We start from the raw sequence: 12,213 nt of genomic DNA, 5'->3' as shown, positions 1-12,213 counted from the left end.
AATGAGAAATCTCTCACCTTAAAAATCAAAGGAAGCTATTCAGGAGAAATGTTGTCAATGTGTGCATTCAACTTACTGAGTTACACTGCTGTGTGTATGCAGCCAGTTGCTTACATTTTTTGTGGAGAATTTCAAAACTGACATTTCCAGTAAAATTTTGTGTTGTACAAAATAGCAGTAAGATTGCCTGTAAAACACAGAGGAAATGTATTAGTAAAACTGCTCTGCAGTGTGTGAGTTCCACGAAGAGAGTTGCATCTATGTTTAGATTCAGCCAGTTAGAAACACTTTTCTTACAGAAGCTAGATTTGTTAATTCCAGACAGAAAGTGGAAATATGTTGTAATGAGGAATCTCTCACCTTAACAACTCAAAGGAAGCTTCTGAGAGAAAGTTATCAAGATGTGCATTCAACTTACAGAGTTACACTGCTGGGTGTATGCAGTAGATTTCAATTGCTTTCTGTGGAGAATCTCAAAACCAAAATTTTCAGCAAAATCCTGTGTTATACAAACTAGCAGTAAGATTGCTTGTAAAACACAGAAAAAGCATATCTGTGAAACTCCCCTGGTGTGTGTCTGTTCAACTGAGAGAGTTGCATCCATGTTCCAATTCAGCTGGTCAGAAACAGTTTTCTTACAGAATCTAGATTTGTTTATTCCAGGCAAAAAGTGGTCATCTGCTGTATTGAGAAGTCTCTTACTTTAAAATCCCTAAAAAAGCTATCCGGGAGAAAGGTTGTCAATGTGTGCATTCAACTTACAGAGTTACATTGCTGTGTGTATGCAGCAGTTTGCAAACACTTTCTGTGGAGAATCTCAAAACTGACATTTCCAGTAAAATACCATGTTATACAAAATATCAGTAAGACTGCCTGTAAAACACAGAACAAACGTATCTGTAAAACTGCTCTGGTGTGCATGCGTTCAACTAAGAGAGTTGCATCTATGTTTTGATTCAGCTGGTTAGAAACACTTTTCTTCCAGAAGCTAGATTTGTTAATTCCAGCAAGAAAGTTGGCACATGCTGTAATGAGAAATCTCTCACCTTAACAACTCAAAAGAAGCTATCTGGGACAAAATTGTAAAGATGTGCATTCAACTTACAGAGTTAAACTGCTGTGTGTATGCAGTAGATTTCAAATATTTTCTGTGGAGAATCTCAATACTGACATTTTCAGCAAAATCCCATGTTATACTAAATAGCACTAAGACTGCATGTAAAACAGAGCAGAAACATACCTGTGAAACTCGTTTGGTGTTTGTCCATTCAACTGAGAGACCTGCATCCATGGATCAATTCAGCTGGATAGAAACACTTTTCTTCCAGAAGCTAGATTTGTTCATTCCAGACAGAAAGTGGAAATGTGCTGTAATGAGAAATCTCTCACCTTAAAAACTTAAAGAAAACTATCCGGGAGAAGTTTGTTAATGTTTGCATTCCACATACAGAGTTACACTGCTGTGGGTATGCAGCAGTTTGCAAATGCTTTCTGTGGAGAATCTCAGAACTGACATTTTTAGCAAAATGCCCTATTATACAAAATGGCAATAAGACTCCCTGTTAAACCAAAAAGAAACGTATCTGTGAAACTACTCTGGTGTGTGTGTGCCTTCACCTAAGAGAGTTGCATTTGTGTTTTCATACAGAAGTTTAGAAACATTTTTTTTGAGATGGAGTTTCGCTCTTGTTGCCCAGGCTGGAGTGCAATGGGGCGATCTTGGCTCACCGCAATCTCTGCCTCCTGGGTTCAGGCAATTCTTGTGCCTCAGCCTCCTGAGTAGCTGGGATTACAGGCATGCGCCACCGTGCACAGCGAATTTTTTGTAATTTTAATAAAGACGGGGTTTCACCATGTTGAACAGGATGGTCTTGAACTCTTGACCTCGTGATCCACCCGTCTTGACCTCCCAAACTGCTGGGATTACAGGTGTGAGAAGTCACGCCCAGCCTAGAAACATTTTTTAACAGAAGCTAAATTTTTTGATTCAGGATGGAAAGTGGACGAATGCTGTAATGAGAAATCACTCACCTAAAAAATCAAAAAAAGCTATCCAGAAGAAATAGTGTTAATGTGTGCATTCAACTTACCGAGTTACACTGCTGTGTGTATGCAGCAGTTTTTCAAAAATTTTCTGTGGAGAATCTCAAAACTGACATTTCCAGCAAAATTTTTTGTTATACAAAATAGCAGTAAGATTGCATGTAAAACACAGAAGAAACGTATCTGTGAAACTCCCCTGGTGTGTGTCCATTCAACTGAGAGAGTTACATCCATGTTTCAATTCAGCTAGTTAGAAACAATTTTCTTACAGAAGCCAGATCTGTTTATTCCAGGCAAAAAGTGATCATATGCTGTAATGAGAAGTCTCTCATTTTAAAAACTCAAAGGAAGCTATTCGGGAGAAAAGTTGTCAACTGTGCATTCCACATGCAGAGTTACACTGCCATGTGTATGCAGCAGTTTGAAAATAATATCTGTCAAAAATCTAAAAACTGAAATTTCCAGCAAAACTATGTGTTATACAAAATAGGACTAAGACTGCTGGTAAAACACAGAAAAACATATCTGTGAAATGGCTCTGGTGTGTGTGTGTTCAACTAAGAGAGTTGCATCCATGTTTTGATTCAGCGAGTTAGAAACAACTTTTTTACCGAAGCTAGTTTTGTTCATTTCAAAAAATAGTGGGCATGTGGTGTAATGAATAATCTCTCACCATAAAAACTCAAAGAAATCTATCTGGGAAAAAGATTGTCAATGTGTGCATTAAACTTAAAGATATACACGGCTTTCTGTATGCACCAGTTTGCAAACACTTTGTGTGTAGAATCTCAAAACTGATATTTCGAGCAAAATCCTGTGTTATGCAAAATAGCAGTAAGACTGCCCTTAAAGAACAGAAGATACCTGGTTGATCCTGCCAGTAGCATATGCTTGTCTCAAAGATTAAGCCATGCATGTCTAAGTATGCACGGCCGGTACAGTGAAACTGCGAATGGCTCATTAAATCAGTTATGGTTCCTTTGGTCGCTCGCTCCTCTCCTAAATGCTAAAGAGCATCAACATAATGAAGAATCTACAACAACTAACGGGCAAAACAGCCAGCTAGCATCAAAATGGCAGTGTCAAATTCACACATAACCATACTAACCCTAAATGTAATTGGACTAAACGCACCAATCAAAAGACACAGACTGGTAAATTGGATAAAAAGCCAAAACCCAGCAGTGTGCTGTATCCAGGAAACCCATCTCACATGCAAGAATACACAAAGGCTCAAAATAAAGGGATGGAGGAAGATTTACCAAGCAAATGGAGAGCAATAGAAAGCAGGAGTTGCAATTCTCATCTCTGATAAAATAGACATTACAGCAACAAAGATCAAAAGAGACAAAGAAGGCCATTACATAATAATAAAAGGATCGATACAACAAGAAGAGCTAACGATCCTAAACATATATGGACCCAATACAGGAGCACCCAGATATATAAGGCAAGTTCTTAACAACTTACAAAGAGACTTAGACTCCCACACAATAATAGCGGGAGACTTTAACACTCCACTGTCAATATTAGACAGATCAACCAGACAGAAAATCAACGAGGATATCCAGGGCTTGAACTCAGACCTGGAGCAAGCAAACCTGATAGACATTTACAGAACTCTCCACCCCAAAGCCACAGAATATACATTCTTCTCAGCATCACATCACACCTACTCTAAAATTGACCACATAATTGGAAGTAAAGCACTGCTCAGCAAATGCAAAACAACTGAAATCATAACAAACAGCCTCTCAGATCATAGTGCAATTAAGTTAGAACTCAGAATTCAGAAACAGACCCAGAACCGCACAGCTTCATGGAAACTGAACAACTGGCTCTTGAATGTTGACTGGATAAACAACGAAATAAAGGCAGAAATAAAGAAGTTCTTCGAAACCAATGAGAACGAAGACACAACATGCCAGAATCTCTGGGACACATTTAAAGCAGTCTCTAGAGGAAAGTATATAGCAATAAGTGCCCATATAAGGAGAATGGAGAGATCCAAAATTGAAACCCTATCATCAAAATTGAAAGAGCTAGAGGAGCAAGATCAACAAAACTCAAAACCCAGCAGAAGACAAGAAATAACTAAGATCAGAGCTGAACTGAAGGAGATTGAGACACGAAAAACCCTTCAAAAAATCAATAAATCCAAGAGCTGGTTTTTTGAAAAGATCAACAAAATAGACAGACCACTAGCCAGATTGATTAAAAAGAAAACAGAGAACAACGAAATACCTGCAATAAAAAATGATAAAGGGGAAATCACCACAGATTCCACAGAAATTCAAACCATCATCAGAGAATATTACAAACAACTCTATGCACATAAACTAGTAAACCTTGAAGAAGTGGATAAATTCCTGGACTCCTGTGTCCTCCCAAGCCTAAACCAGGAGGAAGCTGAAACTATGAATAGACCAATAACAAGGGCAGAAGTCGAGGCAGCAATTAAGAGCCTACCACACAAAAAAAGCCCAGGTCCAGATGGGTTCACAGCCGAATTCTACCAGACACACAAGGAGGAGCTGGTACCATTCCTTCTAAAACTATTTCAAACAATCCAAAAAGAGGGAATCCTTCCCAAATCATTTTATGAGACCAACATCATCCTGATACCAAAACCCGGCAGAGACCCAACGAGAAAAGAAAACTTCAGGCCAATATCCATGATGAACATAGATGCAAAAATCTTCAATAAAATATTGGCAAGCCGACTGCAACAGCAAATCAAAAACTTATTCATCATGATCAAGTAGGATTCATCCCGGGGATGCAAGGCTGGTTCAACATACGCAAGTCTATCAACGTAATTCACCACATAAACAGAACCAAAAACAAAAACCACATGATTATCTCAATTGACGCAGAGAAGGCATTTGACAAAATTCAACAGCCCTTTATGCTAAAAACCCTCAATAAACTCGGTATCGATGGAACGTATCTCAAAGTAATAAAAGCTATTTATGACAAACCAACAGCCAATATCATACTGAATGGGCAAAAACTGGAAGCATTCCCTTTGAAATCTGGCACTAGACAAGGATGCCCTCTCTCACCACTCCTATTCAATATAGTACTGGAAGTTCTAGCCAGAGCAATCAGGCAAGAAAAAGAAATAAAGGGTATTCAAATAGGAAAGGTGGAAGCCAAATTGTCTCTATTTGCAGACGACATGATAGTATACCTAGAAGACCCCATTGCCTCAGCCCAAAAACTCCTGAAACTGATAAGCAACTTCAGCAAAGTCTCAGGATATAAAATCAATGTGCAAAAATCACAAGCATTCCTCTACACCAATAACAGACTTAAAGAAAGCCAAATCAAGAGCGAACTGCCATTCGCAATTGCTACAAAAAGAATAAAATACCTTGGAATACAACTCACAAGGAACGTAAGGGACCTCTTCAAGGAGAACTACAAACCACTGCTCAACGAAATCAGAGAGGACACAAACAGATGGAGAAACATTCCATGTTCATGGTTAGGAAGAATTAATATCGTGAAAATGGCTATACTGCCCAAAGTAATTTACAGAATCAACGCTATCCCCATCAAGCTACCATTGACTTTCTTCACAGAACTGGAAAAAGCCACCATGAACTTCATATGGAAACAAAAGAGAGCACGCATAGCCAAGTCAATTCTAAGCAAAAAGAACACAGCGGGGGGCATCACACTACCGGATTTCAAACTATACTACAAGGCTACAGTAATCAAAACAGCATGGTACTGGTACCAAAACAGAGATATAGACCAATGGAACAAAACAGAGGCACCGGAGGCAACACAACATACATACAACTATACAATCTTTGATAAACCTTACAAAAACAAGCAATGGGGCAAGGATTCCATGTTTAACAAATGGTGTTGGGAAAACTGGCTAGCCATGTGCAGAAAGCAGAAACTGGACCCCTTCCTGACACCTTACACTAAAATTAACTCCAGATGGATTAAAGACTTAAACATAAGACCTGGCACCATAAAAACCCTGGAAGGAAATCTAGGCAAAACTATCCAGGACATAGGAGTAGGCTAGGACTTCATGAACAAAACACCAAAAGCATTGGCAACAAAAGCCAAAATAGACAAATGGGACCTAATGTAACTCCACAGCTTCTGCACGGCAAAAGAAACAGTCACTAGAGTGGATCGGCAACCAACAGAATGGGAAAAAATTTTCGCAGTCTACCCATCTGACAAAGGGCTGATATCCAGAATTTACAAAGAACTCAAGCAGATTTACAGGAAAAAAACAAACAAGCCCATTCAAAAGTGGGTAAAGGATATGAACAGATACTTTATGAAAGAAGACATATATGAGGCCAACAATCATGAAAAAATGCTCATCGTCACTGGTCATCAGAGATATGCAAATCAAAACCACATTGAGATACCATCTCACGCCAGTTAGAATGGCGATCATTAAAAAATCTGGAGACAACAGATGCTGGAGAGGATGTGGAGAAAAAGGAACACTTTTACACTGTTGGTGGGAGTGTAAATTAGTTCAACCATTGTGGAAGACAGTGTGGCGATTCCTCAAGGCCTTAGAAATAGAAATTCCATTTGACCCAGCAATCCCATTACTGGGTATATATCCAAAAGACTGTAAATCGTTCTACTATGAGGACACATGTACACGAATGTTCATTGCAGCACTGTTTACGATAGCAAAGACCTGGAATCAACCCAAATGCCCATTGATAATAGACTGGATTGGAAAAATGTGGCACATATACCCCATGGAATATTATGCAGCAATCAGAAATGATGAGTTCGTGTCGTTTGTAGGGACATGGATGAATCTGGAGAACATCATCCTCAGCAAACTGACACAAGAACAGAAAATGAAACACCGCATATTCTCACTCATAGGTGGGTGACGAAAAATGAGAACGCATGGACACAGAAATGGGAGTACCAAACAGTGGGGTCTATTGGGGGGAAAAGGGGAGGGCCAGTGGGAGGGGGAGGTGGGGAGGGATAGCCTGGGGAGAAATGCCAAATGTGGGTGAAGGGGAGAAGAAAAGCAATGCACACTGCCATGTGTGTACCTACGCAACTGTCTTGCATGCTCTGCTCATGTACCCCAAAACCTATAATCCAATAAAAAATTTAAAAAAAAAAAAAAAAAGAAATTGCCTTTCATTGCATTGCCCGGATTTGCCATGCGTGGTTTTGCATTTCCTTGCGTTGTTTGGATATGTCTTCTCTGATTTTGCCTTTCTTTGTCTTGCCTGAATTTGCCTTTCTTTGTCTTGCCTTACCTGGATTTACCTTACCTGTATTTGCCTTGCCTTGCTCTGCCTGGATTTGTTTTGCCTGGATTTGCCTTTCCTTCCCTTACCTGAATTTGCCTTGCCTAGATTTGCCTTGCCTTGCCCTGCCCTGCCCTGCCTGGCCTGTACTTGCCTTGCCTGGATTTGCCTTACCGTGCTCTCCTGGGTTTGCCTTGCCAGGATTTGCCTTGCCTTGACTTGCCTTGATTTGCTTTGCCTTGAATTTCCATACCTTGCATGAATTTGCCTTGCCTGGATTTGCGTTGCCTTGCCTTGCCTGGTTTCGCCTTGCCTTGCCTTGCCTGAATTTTCCTTGTCTGAATTAGCCTTGCCTTGCCTTGCCTTGCCTGGGTTTGTCTTGCCTTGATTTGCCTGGATTTGCCTTCCCTGGATTTTCCTTGCCTTGTCTTGCCTTCCCTGTAGTTGCCTTGCCTTGCCTTGCCAGGATACGATTTGCTGGGATTTGCCGTGCCTTGCCTTGCCTTGCTTGAATTTATTTTGCCTTGCCTTGACTGGATTTGTGTTGCCTGGATTTGCTTTGCCTTGCCGGCCCTTGCCTGAATTTTCGTTGCCTAGCCTGAATTTGCCTTGCCTTGCCTTACCTTTCCTAGATCTGCGCTGCCTGGATTTGCCTTGCCTTGCCTTTTCTGAATTTTCCTTGCCTGGATTTGCCTTGCCATGTTTTCCCTGGATTTGCCTTGCCTGGATTTGACTTGCTTTGCCTTACCTTGCCTGAGTTTTCCTTGCCTTGCCTTGCCTTGCCTTGCCTTGCCTGGATTTGCCTTGGCTGAAGTTGCCTTGCCTTGCCTTGTCATGCCTGAATATGCATTGCCTGGATTTGTCCTGCCTTTTGTTGCCTTGCTGGATTTGTTTTGCCTGTATTTGCCTTGCCTTGCCATTCCTTGCCTGGATTTGCCTGGCCTGGAATTGCCTTGTCATTCTTTGCCTGGATTTGCCTGGCCTGGAATTGCCTTGCCTTGCCTTGTTTTTCCTGGATTTGCCTTGCCTGGATTTGCTATGCCTTGACTGGCGTTGCCCATATTTGCCTTGCCTTGATTTACCTTGCATTTTCTTGATTTCCCTGTATTTGCCTTGCCTTGCCTTACCTTGCCTGGATTTGCCTGGCGGGGATTTGCCTTACCTTGCCCTACCTGGATTTGCCTTGCGTGGATTTGCATTTCCTTGCCTTGTTTGGATTTGCCTTGTCTGATTTTGCCTTTCTTTGTCTTCTCTGGATTTGTTTTACCTTGCCTTGCCTTGCCTTCCCTGGATTTGCCTTACCTGGATTTGCCTTGCCTTGCCCTGACTGGATTTTCCTTGCCTGGGTTTGCATTTCCTTGCCTTGCCTGGATTTGCCTCACCTGGATTTTCCTTGCCTTGCTCTGCCTTGCCCGGACTTGCATTGCCTGGATTTGCCTCGCAATGATCTCCTGGATTTGCCTTGCCTGGATTTGTTTTTCTTTGACTTGCCTTGATTTGCCTTGCCTTGACTTTCCTTGCTTGACTGAATTTGCCATGCCTAGGTTTGCCTAGCCTTGTCTTACCTTGCATGGATTTGCCTTGTCTGGATTTGCCTTGCGTTGCCTTGCCTTGCTTAGATTTGACTTGCCTTGCCTGGATTTGCCTTGTGTGAACTTGAGTTGCCTTGCCTTGCCTTTCCTGAATTTTCCTTGCCTTACCTGAATTTGTCTTGCCTTTATTTGCGTTGCCTGGATTTTCCTTGCCTGGATTTGCCATGCGTGGATTTGCCTTGTCTGGATTTGCCTTGCTTTGTTTTGCCTTGCCTTGCCTAAATTTCACTTGCCTTAATTTGCCTTGCCTTGCCTCACTTTGCCCGTATTTACCTTGCCTGTATTTGCCTTGTCTTGCTTGTCTTGCCTAATTTTCCCTTGCCTTGCTTGCGTTGCCTGGATTTGCTGTTCCTGTATTTGCCTTGCCTTGCCTTGCATTGCATGGATTTGCCTTTTCTTGCTTTGCCTAGATTTGCCTTGTCTAAATTTGCCTTCCCTTGGCATTTCTGGATTTTTCTTGCCTGGATTTTCCTTGTCTTGCCTTACCTTGCCTGGAATTGTCTTGACTGGATTTTCCTTACCTTGCCTTGCCTTACCTACCCTGGATTTGGGTGGCCTGGATTTGCCTGGCCTTGCCTTACCTTGCCTGGATTTGCCTTGCCTTGAAAGGATTTGCCTTATCTGGATGTGCCTTGCCTTGCCTGGATTTTCTTTGCCTTAGTTTGCCTTGCATTGCCTAGCCTTGCCTGGATTTGCGTTGCCTGAATTTGCCTGACCTTGCCTTGCCTGCATTTGCCTTGCCTGGATTTGCCTTTCCTTGACTTGCCTGGATTTGCCTTGTCTGGATTTGCCTTGTCTGAATTTGCCTTGCCTTGCCTGAATTTTCCTTGCCTTGCCTCGTCTTCTTTAGATTTGCCTTGCTTTGCCGTGTCTTGCCTTGATTTCCCTTGCCATGCCTTGCCTGGTCTGGGTTTGCTTTGCATGTATTTGATTTGCCTTGTTTTGCGTGGATTTGCCTTGCCTTGCATTGCCTTGCCATAATTTGCAATTCCTTGCCTGTATTGATTTTGTCTGCCTTTGCCTTGCCTGCATTTGTCATGCCTAGATGTGCCTTGCCTTCCCTGGTCATGCCTGGATTTCTCTTGCCTTGCCTTGCCAGAATTTGCCTTGCTGGATTTGCCTTACCTTGCTTTTCCTGAATTTGCCTTGCCTGAATATGTCCTGACGTGCATTGCCTTGCCTGAATTTGCCTTTCCTTTCCTGGATTTGCCTTGCCTGGATTTTTCTTGCTTGCCTTACCTTGTCTTAATTTGCATTTCCTTACCTGGATTTGCCTTGCCTTGCCTTGCCATGCCTTGACTAAATTTGCCTTGCCTAGCCTTAGTTTGCCTTGCGTTTCTTTGCCTTCCCTGGATTTGTGATGCCAGGATTTGCCTTGCCTTGCCTTGCCATGTTTTGTCTGGAAATGTCTTGACTGAATTTGTGTTACCTTGCCTTTCCTTGCTTTGCCTGGATTTCCCTTGCCTGCATTTGCTTTGCCTTGTCGTGCTTTGCACGGATTTGACTTGCCTGAATTTGCATTGCCTTCACATGCTTTGCCTAGATTTGCCTTCCCTGAATTTTCATTGCCTTGCATTATCTTGCCTGGATTTGACTTGCATGGACTTGCCCTGCCTTGCCCTGCCTTGGCTTACGTGGATTTGCCTTGCCTAGATTTGCCTTTTCCTGCTTTGCATGGATTTTCCTTGCCTTGCTTTGCCGAAAATTGGCTTGCCTAGATTTGCCTTGGATGGATTTGTCTTGCCTTTCCTTGCCTGGATTTTCCTTCCATGGATTTGCCTTGCATTGCCATGCCTTGCCTGGATTAGCCTTCCCTGGATTACCCTTTTCTTGCTTTGCCTTGTCTGGATTTGCCTTACCTTTCCTTGTTTTGCCTGGAATTGCCTTACCCAAATTTGCCTTTCCTTTCCTTGCCTGGATTTTCCTTTCCTTGCCTTTCCTGGCCTAGATTTGCATTGCCTCTATTTGCCTTGCATTGCATTGCATGGATTTGCCTTGCCTGGATTTGCCTTTTGTTGCCTTGCCTAGATTTGCCTTGTCTAAATTTGCCTTGCCTTGCCTTGCCTTGCCTGGATTTGCCTTGCCTTGCCATGCCTTGCCTGGAGTTGCCTTGCCTGGATTTGCACTGCCTGGTCTTTCCTGGATTTCACTTCCCTTGATTTGCCTTGCCTTGCCTTGCCGGAATTTGGCTTTCCTGAATTTGCCTTGCATTTGTCTTGCCTATCCTTGCCTTGGCTTGTCTTGCCTTGCCTGTATTTCCCTTCCATGGATTTGCCTTGTATTGACATGTATTGCCTGGATTAGCCTTCCTTGGATTACCCTTTTCTTGCATTGCCTTGCCTGGATTTGCCATACCTTTCCTTGTTTTGCCTGAAATTGCCTTGCCTGTGTTTGCCTTTTTTTCTTTCCTGCATTTTTCTTGCCTTGCCTAAATTTGCCTTGTCTGTAATTGCCTTGCCTTGCATTGCATGAATTTGCCTTGCCTGGATTTTCCTGTTCTTGCCTTGCCTAGATTTGACTTGTCTAAATTTGCCTTGCCTTGATTTTCCTTGCCTGAATTTTCTTGCCTATCTTTGACATGCATGGATATACCTTGCCTGGATTTATCTTACCTTGCCTTGCCTTACTTTGCTTGCATTTGCATGGCCTGGATTTGCATTGCCTTGCCTTGTTTTGCCTGTATTTGTCGTGCCTTGCTTTGCCTTGCCTTTTTTCGCCTTGCCTAGATTTGCGTTGCCTGGATTGGACTTCCCTTGCCTTGCCTGTATTTGCGTTGCCTTACCTGGATTTGCCTTGCCTTGCCTTGCCTTGTCTTCCCTGGATTGACCTTGCCTTGACTTTCCTTGACTTGCTTGGATTTGCTTGCCTATATTTGCCTTGCCTGGATATGCCTTGCTTGGATTTCCCTTGCCTTGCTTTGCTTGGGTTTTCCTTGCCTGGATGTATTTTGCCTTCCTTGCCTGAAATTGCGTTGCCTGGATTTGCCTTGCCATGCCTGCCCTTGCCTGAATTTGCCTTTCCTTTCCTTGAGTTGTCTTGCCTGGATTGGCATTGCCTGAATTTGCCTTGCCTTGCCTTGCCTTCCCTGAATTTCCCTTGCCTGGATTTGCCTTGCTTTGTTTTGCCCTGGATTTGCCTTTTCTGGATTTGCCATGCTTTCCTTGCCTTGCCTCAATTTTCCTGGCCTGGATTTGCCTTGCCTTGCCTCACCTTGCCTAGATTTGCGTTGCCTGGTGTGCCTTGCCTTGCCTTGCCTTGCCTTGCCTGGATTTGCCTTAACTGGATTTGACTTGTCTTGCCTTGCCATG

The sequence above is a fragment of the Callithrix jacchus genome, chromosome 14 (genome assembly GCF_049354715.1).
Source record: "Callithrix jacchus isolate 240 chromosome 14, calJac240_pri, whole genome shotgun sequence".
In the NCBI taxonomy this organism is placed as follows: domain Eukaryota; kingdom Metazoa; phylum Chordata; class Mammalia; order Primates; family Cebidae; genus Callithrix; species Callithrix jacchus.
Note: the sequence above shows the minus strand (reverse complement) of the source record.